General features: G+C 39.1%; 1 long non-coding RNA gene across 3 annotated transcripts in view; it reads right to left on the bottom strand.

The window, feature by feature from the left end:
* LOC131382291 (uncharacterized) overlaps positions 1 to 13,327 on the bottom strand; it is a 64,391-nt gene that overhangs the window by 19,630 nt on the left and 31,434 nt on the right. The gene's annotated exons all lie outside the window — the stretch shown is intronic.

Raw genomic sequence — 13,327 nt, 5'->3', positions numbered from 1 at the left:
AAAGGCTTAACAGTTGAGTTGCCAATATCCTGTTCTCGTGTAAAACATTACTAAAAGCTGTGTTCAGTGATTAGGGGCAGGGCTGTGGGTATTCATTTACTGTACAGTATACATTTTACTGGCGGTAGGATAATACAGACCTGGGCCTTCCTTTAAGAAAATAGCTGAATACAGGAAAATGCAAAGATAAGACATAAACGAGGTTGCTTAGGCTCTCAAATCTTCCCAAACAACAGTTAGAACAAGGGGTTCTGCTAACCACAGGAAAGTTTTCATTCCCAGAGAAGTAATTAAAGTGCAATGCAAACATTTGGCAGTCCACATCAGTGCCCTTTGGACGTCCGTATCAGGGGCAACTCCAGAGCTACTGAGAGAAAGCTGAGCAATCAAGGGTAATAATTTGGGGTGTGATCAATTCTAGGACGGGATTTTACATACAAAACGCTGACATGACACAGCTTGAAACGGTGACTTTTCAGAGATTGTGTACAAGTGCTAAGTGTCACTGAAGACAATTGTAATTTGAGTGTAGTAATAGTATGAATAGTAGAGGCTATCTCCTTAGGCTTGTGTATACATCCACAACAATAGCTATCAAAAAAGCCAGCAGGAAAAGTTAATCAAGTGTTTTACGTGCACAGTACCCAAAATGAACGAGGTGATCTTTTGTTTTCAAATTTATTTTGGCATTACCCAGACATAGAGCAATAACTTCTTTGGAAGCATATAAACAAGTTCTTCCTGTCTTCCACAATATTCGAGCCAGCCAGTGTCCTCGCTGACCTATGGAGTTGTCATATGCTAAATGTGAGCTTCAAAGGGTCCTGGAGATTCTCTTTGTGGATCTTATGACTGGTCCACTTTCTAGTCCTTTAAGAAAGCAGGACGGGTCTTTTCGTTTTTCTTTTTATCTAGTCAAGTAAGATCTAGAAAATGCGCAAAGGGAGACACCATGGGGAAGGTACCTCACTAGGAAATTGAGTTAGAGACGCTCCTTAGATTTTAATTCATTCATTCACTCATTCATTTATCTGCTCGTTTATTTAATCAATATTTATTAAAGGTGTGTTATTAGCCAGAACTTTTTGAGGCATTGGAAATGAAACAGTAAACCAAACAAAACCAATCAAACCACCAAACCATGCAAAGAATCCCTTTTTTACCTTAATGAAGTTTATGTTCTACTAGGAAATAGACAATAGAAACATACATTTATAATATATATCGTGTCAGGGAGTAAGGAATATTATGAGTAAAAATGAAGCAGAGTTGTACAGGAGTGGAAGGAGAGGGTTGAGATTTTCCCAGGATATTCAGGCACAGCTTCTTGTAATGAGATATTGTGCAAAAAAACTTGAAGGAGGTGAGGGAGGCGGTCAGCTATATGGATATCTGCAGGAAGGGTGCTGTCAGAGGAGCAAGTGCAGAGGGTTGAAGAAAAGAGTGTGCAAAGAGTGGATGGAGAACAGCCAGGGACCAGTGTGGTCAGAGCAGAGTGAGTAGGGCAGAGTGGGAGGAGATGAGGTAAGGGCGAGTAGGCAGTGGAAAGAGGGCAGGAGCAGGCTGTGTGCAACCTCACAGGCTTTGATTGTGGATTTAGCTCATACACTGTAGGAGACAGGTAGGCTTTGGAGAATTTGGAGCAGAGAAATGGCATGGTTTTCCTTATAATTTTAAAAGATCACTGACACTTCTTAGAAGAGAATAGATTTCAGGGAAGCAAGCAGGGAGTGGGGAGCAGGAAGACTAGTCAGGAGATGTTCAAATAATCCAAGAAAGAGAGGATGAAGGCTTCCACTAGGGAGAATGTGGAGGTAGTGAGAACTGATCCAATTCTGGCACATTGTGAAGGTAAAGCTAAGAGGATTGCTGAAAAATTAGATGTGAGGAATCAATGACAAACAAGAGCCCAGGCTGATCTCTTCTGAAGGATGCCTCCTTGAAAGACATTTCTAGGTGTGCCAGTGGTCAACTCTCCAACCATGCAGCTCATGTGTGTTCCAGTTTTTCCAAGGGTTCCAGAAGAGCCCTTTGTTCTGCTGTCTATGGCTATGGATTTACAGGCCTATGTAGCACACCTTTGTGGCAGCATCGTTTCCCCTGCTAAGTTAAAAAAAAATTATTATTATGGCAACAAGGATTTACTGAGCTTTTATTATGTGCCAAGCAGAGGACAAGAGATTCACAAAACCTCTCTTAATTATTGTCATAATTCAAGGATTTGTCAACTTTTTTTTTTTAATTTTTTATTTATTTATTTATTTATTTATTTATTTATTTGAGACCGAGTTTTGCTCTTGTTGCCCAGGCTGGAGTGCAATGGTGTGATCTCTGCTCACCACAACCTCCACCTCCTGGTTCAAGTGACTCTCCTGCCTCAGCCTCCCGGGTAGCTGGGATTACAGGCATGCACCACCATGCCAAGCTAATTTTGTATTTTTTTTTCAGTAGAGATGGGGTTTCACCATGTTGGTCAGGCTGGTCTCGAACTCCTGACTTCAGGTGATCCACCCACCTTGGCCTCCCAAAGTGCTGGGATTACAGGCAGGAGCCACCGTGCCTGGCCTCAACCTTCTTATACTATGTTCTTTCTTGAAGTGATTCTTATGTGGGCTCATGCTTTTTCTGATACCCTACTTATTGATTACTTGTAAATTTTGATCCCTACCTAGCCCTGGCCTCTGAAGTGTAGACTCATTTATTCATCTAACTAATCAATACAAATATATAAAAATATGTTATACATATTCATTCTGTTATAAAATAAACCTGGCTATGATCCTTAATAACTCCTTTTCTTTCTCTCCCTATACATAATCTATTGCCAAGTTCTGTCAGTTCTATCTAGAAAATGTTCCCAAAGCCATCTACTTTCTCTCTATTTTCATTGCCATTTATGCCAACGCTTCATATGGTGGATGCTGTGATGCATGATCCAGAACTCCCTTTAAGATTTGCCCACGTGCTCAGCTATCAGCCCACTTTGGGGACTGACACTACTGAAGAAGTTTATGTCACCTAAGGGTACCCTTTTTCCCTTCCAGGTGCAGCTATATCCAGTGACTGATCCACGTGGTGGCGTAAAATCCTGCTCTCCTTGTCCGTATCAACTCTAAGGGATCCCCTAAACTTCAGAGCACCTTTCAGGATAGGCTGAGATCTCCCTCTGTCCAATCCTGCATCTTTCCCATCTGCAGGCATTGGTCCCAACAGCACTCTACAACCAGTCACCTGACTGCTGATCTGCATCTCAGAGTTTGCTTCCTAGGGACCCCAGCTGAAAATATTGTATCATCTCTCGCTAGACTAAGATCAAGTAACTCGCTTTCCTGGCATTCCTGATTTGCCTCTTGCCCCAAATTCCCTACACAGCACCCAGAGCCATATTTCCTAATAAGCGTTCTGATTGAACCACTCTTGACGTAAACTTTGCATGACCTCTTTGAACATGACCTGCTATGTCTTTATGCCTTCAGATTCCTTGGATACACCACATTCATTCCTGTAGTGAGGATTTGCATATCTTTTTCCTTTTTCTGGAATGTTCTTTTATACTTTTTATCTCAGGTAGGTAATTCCTGTTTATTCATACAATCTCAACTAAAAGCTACTTGCTCAGAGAGGCTTTCCTAATTCTTGCCAAAATACTCATTACTCTTCCTTAGTAGCACTTTGTATTAGAGTTTGCAAACATACCTTTATTTGGGGGATTCTCATTTAAAGGCTCTATCAAGAGCAGGGATTGGATCTACCTTTCTCACTATGTTCAAATTTCCAAGATCACTTAATAAAAGGATTGTTTTTATAGAAATGTTAAATGACAGCATATGCAATTATATTTAATTCTCATAACGACCCTTTGCAATAGGAACTATTGCAGAGCTTAAGTCAAAGAAAAGAGAACTGAGGTGATAAACAATCTATTCCCTGTAATAAATGGAATGATGGCTCCATAAGATGTCCATGTTTTAATCCCTGAAATTTATGAATATAAGCAAAAGGGAACTTCAAATAGCAAAAGAGATTTTGCAGGTATGAACAAGTTAAACATCTTCAGATGTGGATATTTAGCTTGGATTATCCAGGGCAGCCCATGTAATCATGAGTTCTTGTAAGAGGGAGTCAGAAGGTCAGAAAGGAGAGAAGATGCTGGGTTGTTGTCTTTGAAGATGGAGGAAGGAGCCGTGCGCCAAGGAATGTGGACAGCAGTTAGAAACTGGAACAGGCAAGGAAACAGATTCTCCCCTAGATCCTCCAGAAAGAACAGATTCCTGCAGACCCATTTTAGACATCTGGCATTCTAAACTATAAGATAATAAATTTGTGTTGTTTTAACTCACTAAATTCGTATCAGTTTTTTACAGCAAAAATGGGAAAATAATATACTCCCCTCACTCTTCAGCTGTAAGACAACCTGAAGGCAGGGCTACTTGACTCCAGAGTCCATGATCTTAAACTCTATCCTGCATTGCTTTCAAATTAGCTGCAAGCTCTGTCTTCAGAAAGTCTGGATTATATTTTTACATGACATTGAACAGCTCTCCTTGAGTACTGCCTACAAGCGTTCAGATGAATTTGAGAGATAAAGGAGTTTCAAAATGTTTAGAGGACGAGACCATCTGCAGGGGAACAATGTCAGTTTCTATTTCCCAGAAATGTGACACATGCCCTAAAGTTATGATTTGCTGATCCTTTTTGCCAAAGGTAACTCTATGTATGCTTGGAAAGGTGTTTACTGTTGCCATCCTGTTCTTTCCCTTCTTTGTATAAATATTTTCAGTGAATGGTGTGGATCACAGGATCTAAAAAGATATTCCCAAGATTCACAAATTGCATGTGGACACCTTACGGAATTGTGCTTTCTGCAGTAAAGACAGAAGATAATGAAGGTTGATTAAAAGAAGCAGCTTCTGGTCTAGCGTATTTTCTTCTGTGCATCAGTTTTCCTGTATTTGTTCATTATACAAAGAGATTTAGTATCTATTTGCCAGCAATAAATGAGATTCATTAGTTTTGTGTCCAATAAAGAGATTTGAGAAAAAAGGGTAAAGAAGAAAACAAAAATTTATTAAGTGACTAGTATATCTGGTTTTCTACATCTAATAACTAAATTACTGTTTACAACCATATTGGAGGTAGGTATTATTGACCTTAACTTCCAACACACGCAAGGAATTGGACTCATTGAGGCTAAACAATATGTCCGTGGTAACTGTGAAACCTGAATTCATTTCCAAAATTTTTTTATATCTCCAAAATCTCTTCTGCCAAGAGTTTTCTGAATCTTTGTTGCTCCTCCTTTTGCCATGCACTGTGCCTTAGGTTTATCTTTTTAAATTAAAAACGATTGTGCATTCTCATAGTTTTAGTGTATGGTATAGCAGCTGGTACATAGTGTACATCCAATGAACAGTTATTTAATTATTACATTAATAGGTAAAAGAAATAAAGTGCACAGAATTTACTTTGATGCTTTGTGCACTAGTTTACCTCTGTGGCAATTTCCTGAATGCGACTGGAGTGTAGAGGCCAGCGATCTGAAATTTGTACTTCAAACATCAGCTGAATTATCCCTGGACATTTTTGCTTTAACACAAAAAAATTCACGCTGTGTTCAAATTTAAAAAGCACTTTCACGTATATCATCTCATTTGGCTTTCACTACATCACTGGTATTATCTTAATTTTACAGATGAAAAAAACGTAAGATTACAGAAGTGAAATGAGTTTTCCAAAATCTTAGAGCTAATTAAATGAAGAGCTAAACCTGGAACTTTTATTTTCTAATTTCAAATTCTGTGTTCTTTTCTACCATGGCATAGCTTCTTCATTATACTCATTATCTATTCGTCTCCTACAGTTTGAAGATTCCACTGCAGCTTTCTTCCATTCGTCTTTTCATGAACTTATTCATGATTTATAGATGTATTCACAAATATTTGTTGAATGCCTACTCTGTGTCAGGCATACATTGAGAGGGAAATGGACATGGCCCTTGTATTTGTGGAACATGAGGTCTAAAGAAGAAAAGAGACTCTAAACAAATAAGTAAACTTGTAATTATATGAAGAAAATGTTTATACATGCTAGCAAATGAAAATCATCCAAAGACATAAAAGAAAAAACAAGGCGAGGCTTCATTTAAATTGGTTGGGTCCTGGAAAGCCTGTGAAAGAGCACAGCAAGGAGCTTTGGAGATGGAAGGAACATCCTGTGCAAAGGCCCTGTGGTAGGACTGAGTTAGAAGACAGAAAAGCAGATGTAAAGACAATGTACATGGAGAACAGAAACAAACGAGGAGAAGAGAGGAAGATGAGGCTAGATTGGCAGGCAGAAGCCGAATGCTGCAGGGCGCTGAAGGCCATGTTAGAGATTTAAAATGTTATCCCAAGTGCAAACGGCAGTCTTTAAAAGGTTACAAGCACGGAAGGAAAACTGCTCAAGTATTTAGATTTTGTTTTCTTCTGAAGTCACTTTGCTCACTGAGGCTTTCCTAATTCCTGTCAATATACCCATTGCTCTTCTTTAGTAGCACTTATTAGAGTTTGCAAACGTACATTTATTTTGGGGATTACTCATTTAAAGCCTACCTCTATCAAAAGCAGAGATTGGATCGACTTTGTCACCATGTTCAAAGTCCCTAGATCACTTAATAAAAGGATTGTTTTTATAGTAGTGTTAAATAACAACGTATGCAATTTTATTTAATTTCCATAATGACTCTTTGCACTTTGGCTGTTGGGCCATTAAAGACAACAACCAAAAAGGAACAATCGTGGTTTCAGAGAGCAAGCAGATTATTTGAAAGGCATTTTGGAAGTAAACGCAATGGGATCTGGTGATTGGGATAGAGGGTAGGGTAAGGGTCAACGGAGCTCCCAGGTTGAGTCTTGAGCAGGTTGGTCAGGAAGGCTGAGGTGGGGCAGGTGAAGGTGGAGAGGGCATTCGAGAAAGATCAAGAGTTCAGACATGCAAAACAGTAAACCTGAAATGCCTGCAGCACAGCCAAGGAGGCAGCTGAATATAGGAAACTAGAGCTCGGAGGAGAAATCTGAAATGTAAGTTTAATTCTTCATTCTTTTTCAGTAATAATTGTCAAGAAATCAACATTGCCTGTAGCTTTCTTCACTCAACTTATGTATAAATCCGGAACCCAAAATGATGCCTGGCATGAAGCAAATTTTAAATAGTTTTAGAATTCTTTCACATAAAAAATATTTAGTATTTAGCCCGGGGAGGGATAAGCAACATACAAAGATGAAACTGCTGCTTAGTTGCTGTGTCATTTCTATTTTTCTGATGTTGAGTGTCTTTCATTTTTCTATACTTAACAACTGAAGTGACAATCGTTCTCCTAAGAAATTAGTTGTTTGGGGTCATTTTCACATAAGGTCTATTCTGGGTTTCTATTCTTCCATAGTTGTGGTTGATCTCTTTTTAAAATTAATCAGCTAACATTTTTCTTTTAATAAACTTTGTTAAATACATTTTTAATCTTTAATTATTGCTGATAAGAAAGAGTAGTAGTTTAATTTAGAAATTTCAATTCTAACATTTATTTTGGATCATAGGAAATAGCAATAAATTCTGAAGCAATACAAATTTCAAAAAAAAAATCTGATGAAATGCATTTTCAAAGGGTTTCTGTCAAAATATGGTGAAAAATCTGCAGCTTTATTGAAAAGAATTACAGCCAAAACAATTTTTTAGAAGTGCCTCTTTTCACATGATGTTTTTGCATGTGAAATGAAACAGCTGTCTTTTGTTAAACCGTCAGTCTATATTTGAAATGTTTCCTAAAAAAGGAACGGAAGATAAGCTGTTCTTTTTTAGAATTTTTAATTAGCTGTTCAGATTCAGATATTGAGGCCCTGGTATTTATAGCTTCTTTCAAAAGAAAACAGTTGTGAACATAAACTAGCATTTTTTTCTCAGGAAGTGAGCATGAGATATTTATATGTATTTATACTAGCGTGTGCATTTCTAAAATCTATGACTAAAGCCAAAATAAGTCTTTATGAACTATCTCTTCCCACTCCTCACTCCAACTCACTCAACGAGTGCTTCTGGCTGAGCTTTGTGACGTTGCCACACCTCAATCATTCTCCAAGAGGGATCCATAAGGGAAATAAAACTTCTTACATGAGTTTCCCAGATGTTACAAGTAGTATCGTAAATGGTACCCAGGGCCATTCCTGAAGCTCGTCGTCTATTTCTTTTCTTTTCCTGATCAGGGTGCAGCCACATCTGGCTCTTCTCTTTGCAGGACAACCTAAATCTGTCTTTCTAAGAGCTATATGCAGCCCGAACTGGTGAGGGTATATAGAGACATTTAATCAGCAAAGGTTCATAATATCAACTGAGTTGAAGCCCTGGAATGCTTTGTGAGGTGAAGCGAAACCTCAGCAGGGACAACATGTCTCAGTTCAAATGTTTGAAGGGTTATTGTGCGGAAGAAAAACTAAGCTTGTCTGAAAGGTGTCTAGGGATAGATAGAAATCAGGCTAATCAGTAAGCTCCAGGAAGACATATTCTGACTCAGGAAAATTAAAGAGAGAGTTCATGAAAGAATAAGCAGTGACGGCATTCACATAGAATCAGGATGACCACCAAGCAGGTGTAGAGCAGAGGCATGTCATTAGTGGGAGTAGATTCGTGTTTATTTTTATTTATCTTATTTTTTGCCTATGACCTATAGCCTATGTCACCAAGTTACACAAACATATAATAGTGTAACAGTTTTGTTTCAGTTATTATAATAAAAGAACAGGCCAAGTGCAGTGCCTCACCTGTAATCCCAGCACTTTGAGAGGCCTAAGTGGGTGGATCACTTGAGGTCAGGTGTTCGAGACCAGCCTGGTCAACATAGAGAAACCCTGTCTCTACTAAAACTACAAAAAATTAGCTGGGCATGGTGGTGTGCATCTGTAGTCCCAGCTGCTCCGAGGCTGAATTGCTTGAATCTGGGAGGTGGAGGTTGCAGTGGGCTGGAATCACACCACTGCACTCCAGCCTGGGCGACAGAATGAGACTCTGATTTTAAAAAATTTTTAAAAAGGATGTTTGTGTGTGTGTGTGTGTATGTGTGTGTGTGTGTAGGGCACAAATATAATTGATACATATTATAACTGAAACACAAATTTCAAAAAGAAGTAAATTTACTAGCCTTATGCCCTATATTGCTTTTCATTCTATTGTATTCTATTCTATCATTTTTTACAAAAAACTGCTCCCAGCCCATGGAACCGATCTCAGAACTCACTAGTGGGCCATAACATACAGTTTGAAAACCTCTCAACTAGACAATTTTAATGACCTTTCCACTGCTGTGCAGGGGAGATAGTCATCATTTTCTTCAATAAACTTTTGCATAATGAGTTGTTGCTGCTTCTGTTTTGGGCAATTCTGTGTAAGACCTTCAACATAACTACCCTGCCCTGATAGATAATCCAGTACTACACGACCATCATTTTTGGAGTTGTTTTAAAAATATCTCTTTAACTAAATTGTAGGACCATGTAAAAATGTCTCAGTAATTTAGACCATACGGACACTCATTCATGTCTTTCTTTGTGTATTTATCCTTTTACTTAATAAAATAAAGTTTTAATTTTATTTCTAATGCCTTCCATCCACGTTGCTGTCTCCTAGAGAAACAAATACTATATATGTTTATTAGTCCTGTTAGTCACTCCTTCATACATCCCAAAGTGTCCCTTCTCCCATTCATAGAGGGATAAGGAAAAGGAAGCTGGAGGAGTAAGGTAGTGAGAAGAGGACAATGACAAAGGACACCAGTGGTGCTGTTGGGTGTGGGGTGAGGTCCTGAGTAGCTCTGGGTAAAAGTTGATAAATACACTCCCAAGATCTAACCACACTCCCTACTCAACAGCCACCTGTTTTAGAACGCATGGCATGAAAAACTTGCCAGCAGCTAATTTACTGTTTGTTGATACATCAATTAAGCCTACCTAAAATGCCAGGCAAGTTCATATAACTGCATTAAATCTAAGCATGTACCTCTAGAGAGAAACTTAGTTTTCTACTAGACTATGTCAAACCTAAGTTTTTAGACAGCCTAAATGGGTTAAGGCTGTTCTGGGAAGGAAGAGAATGTAGCTTTTAGTATAGTAACGTGTTTCAGGATAACTCATAGATTAGCACTCAGAAACGATATATTATGGATTTTAAGTCTCAGATGCAGAGGAAATGGATCATAGTCTCTGAACTTCATAGTTGTTTTGAACATTGATTAACTTTGGAAGTAAATGCAATGGGGTCTAGTGATTTGGATAAATGTGGGGGTAAGAGCCAACGGAGCTCCCAGATTGAGTCAAATAAGTGTTTGATATCAAATAAGTGTTTGATATTGATCACTGAACAATATCAAATAAGTGTTTACTGAGCCCGTTAGCATGTACTGACTTTCATTTATTTTCCCATAATTTTACTTTATAAAAAGTCCCTGACATCAACTTACTGTGTTATCTTTTGTCGTTTTTCTTCTCAAGGTATAATGCTCTACATATGCTCACAAATCTTGTTAAGTGTTATTTCTAGTTAACTGCATTCTAAGTTTTACTTTAGAATTATTTAGAAACTACCCGCATTAAATAATCCCTCTAGTGATTAAAATGGGTTCAGCTGAAATGTTGACTGAACGATGCCATGTGTCCTACCATGTAGATTTTGTAAACAGAATGGAACCACCATAACCTTTTTTAAAATTTTATTTATTTTACTTTAAGTTCTGGGATACATGTGCAGAACATGCAGGTTTGTTACATAGATATACATATGCCATGGTGGTTTGCTGCACCTATCAACCCATCATCTAGGTTTTAAGCTCCACATGCATTAGGTATTTGTCCTGATGCTCTCCCTCTCCTTGTCCCCCACTTCCTGACAGGCCCCGGTGTGTGATTTTCCCCTCCCTGTGTCCATGTGTTCTCACTGTTCAACTCTCACTTACAAGTGAGGTCATGCGATGCTTGGTTTTCTGTTCCTTTGTTAGTTTGCTGAGAATGATGGCTTCCAGAACCAGTGTTGAAGATGTACAGACATGGAAACAGAGATGATCAGTGATCGCATCCTCACTGACACTCCTACCCTCACAGAGAAGATAGACACACATATCAGCTTTCTTATTATCTCACGTGTCATTGTTTACTTCCTTTAAATCCCTTATTTCCATCTTATAAACTGAAGTGTGGCCATTCCTTCACCACGTTTCTTTTCTTCTTTTCTCACAAAAATACGAACACCAGGATTCTACGAATTTGTGTTTTCATGCCTCTGTATTCAGAACCTAGAGGTCCGGGATTCTTTGTGTTTCATTCTGTGTGGTTTCAGTCTACAACTAGTACAGGAGGGATGTTCAAAATTTAGCATCAAGAGCAAATATGGTTTCTTCTTATATTAATGCTTCATCCATATCCCTCCCTGCAAAGGACATGAACTCATTCTTTTTATGGCTGCACAGTGTTCCATGGTGTATATGTGCCACATTTTCCTTATCCAGTCTGTCATTGATGGGCATTTATTAAAAAGTCAGGAAACAACAGATGCTGGAGAGGATGTGGAGAAATAGGAATGCTTTTACACTGTTGTTGGAAGTGTAAATAAGTTCAACCATTGTGGAAGACTGTATGGCGATTCCTCAAGGATCTAGAACCAGAAATACCATTTGACCCAGCAATCCCAATAATGGATTATAAATCATTCTACTATAAAGACACATGCACGTGTATGTTTATTGCAGCACTATTTACCATAGCAAAGACTTGGAACCATAACCTTTAAAAAAATTATAAATAAAGATAGGGCCTTGCTATGTTGACCAAGCTAGTTTTGAACTCCTGAGCTCAAGCGATCCTCTTGGCTCAGCCTCCCAAAGTGCCAAGATTACAGGCGTGAGCCACCAACCATCATAACCTTTTTTAACAGATTAGACTCCACAGTTGAGGAACTTATCTGAGAGGCATAAGCTGATTTTTGGTGCCCCAGCCTAGGTTAAACAAACCAAAGGCTGAGCTCCTACAAATCTGGATAGTGGACAAAGTATGTCTTTAGTGCTCCAGCCTCCTGCCTGCTTCTTTCTGGATGACAAATGCCTTTGCTTCTGTTAAACCTACTTTGCAACAGGATAGAGAATCAGTGCTTATGAGAATAACTTTCAGTGGTGCTTTTTAGAGCAGGTATTTGCATTTAAGCCTTATTTCTCTCCTAACACACTGCAGAGCTTCAGCTTCGTGCAGTCAACGAAACTGCAGTCAACGAAACTGCAGTCAACTCTCCTTCCTGGTGACAATTTCTACTTGGTTGCTTAACCATTGATCCTTATTGGATTTCACAACCAACCATGCTATTTATGAATAAAGAGCATTTATTCATTAATCACAAAGCATATGTTGAGGATTTGCTAAGTGTCTAGTCTGAAGCTCACTTATTTTGACTTTCCAAAGAAATATGCACAGCATTCTGGCCAATTCTGCTCACTTGAACTGTGGCTGGTTCTCTCTTTTCAATTCCCAGCTCATTACCAATGTTCTGTTTTTCTAACCTTAAAGACACTTCAGAACACCGAGTTCCCGGACATTCCCTTTGTCCAATCAGGTTCTGTGTTCACAGAGTGTGCTGCAGTTCATCCCCAGCTCTTTGTCCAGAGGGAAATAGGAAGCCCAGCCAGGGCTATACCATGAACAGCTGCGAGGTTACGTGCCCACTGGCCCTTCATGCTTCTGAGGCCCAAATCCCTGGGGTTACACAAAAGGCCCAGGTGTTGTCAAAACGGAATCGGCTGTTCTGGCTCCCTCACCTTCCTTCCTCTTTGTACTCCTGGCAGGCAGTCACTGATATCAAAAGATACTTTTAAAAAAAAAGAAAAGAAATAACAGAATGCTGCCTAAATCTCAGGCTTAGTTCATCATATTCTACTTGTGTAGGAGCCACTAAAACCATTAAAGACCACATCAGATGGCAGCATCTATTTAGCAGGTATTTTGAGAATGACCTTGTTGCTGGATCCTTTACCTATAACCAAATCCCATGAGCATGGCATCCGATCGTTTTAGAGCTGAGAGGGGTGCAATCTTTTAGAAGAGACGTGGGAGAAGGATCAGAGTGATGTGCTGCAGAGCTCCAATCCCCCTTTTAGAAGTTTGCTGTTATTTCTCTGAGACTTGAGTGACTGCAGCACAACTCAAGACTTAGTTTTTTAGATACCCCCCTCCACCCTCCTGAGAACTACAGGGAGCAAGAAGACATCTCATTTTTCAACTCCCGCCTCTGGTTCAGACCACACATTCATCATTTTAGGAAACAGTTA

This window comes from Hylobates moloch, unplaced genomic scaffold, assembly GCF_009828535.3.
Source record: "Hylobates moloch isolate HMO894 unplaced genomic scaffold, HMol_V3 SCAFFOLD_22, whole genome shotgun sequence".
Classification (NCBI taxonomy): domain Eukaryota; kingdom Metazoa; phylum Chordata; class Mammalia; order Primates; family Hylobatidae; genus Hylobates; species Hylobates moloch.
This window is presented reverse-complemented; position numbering and strand designations above follow the sequence as displayed.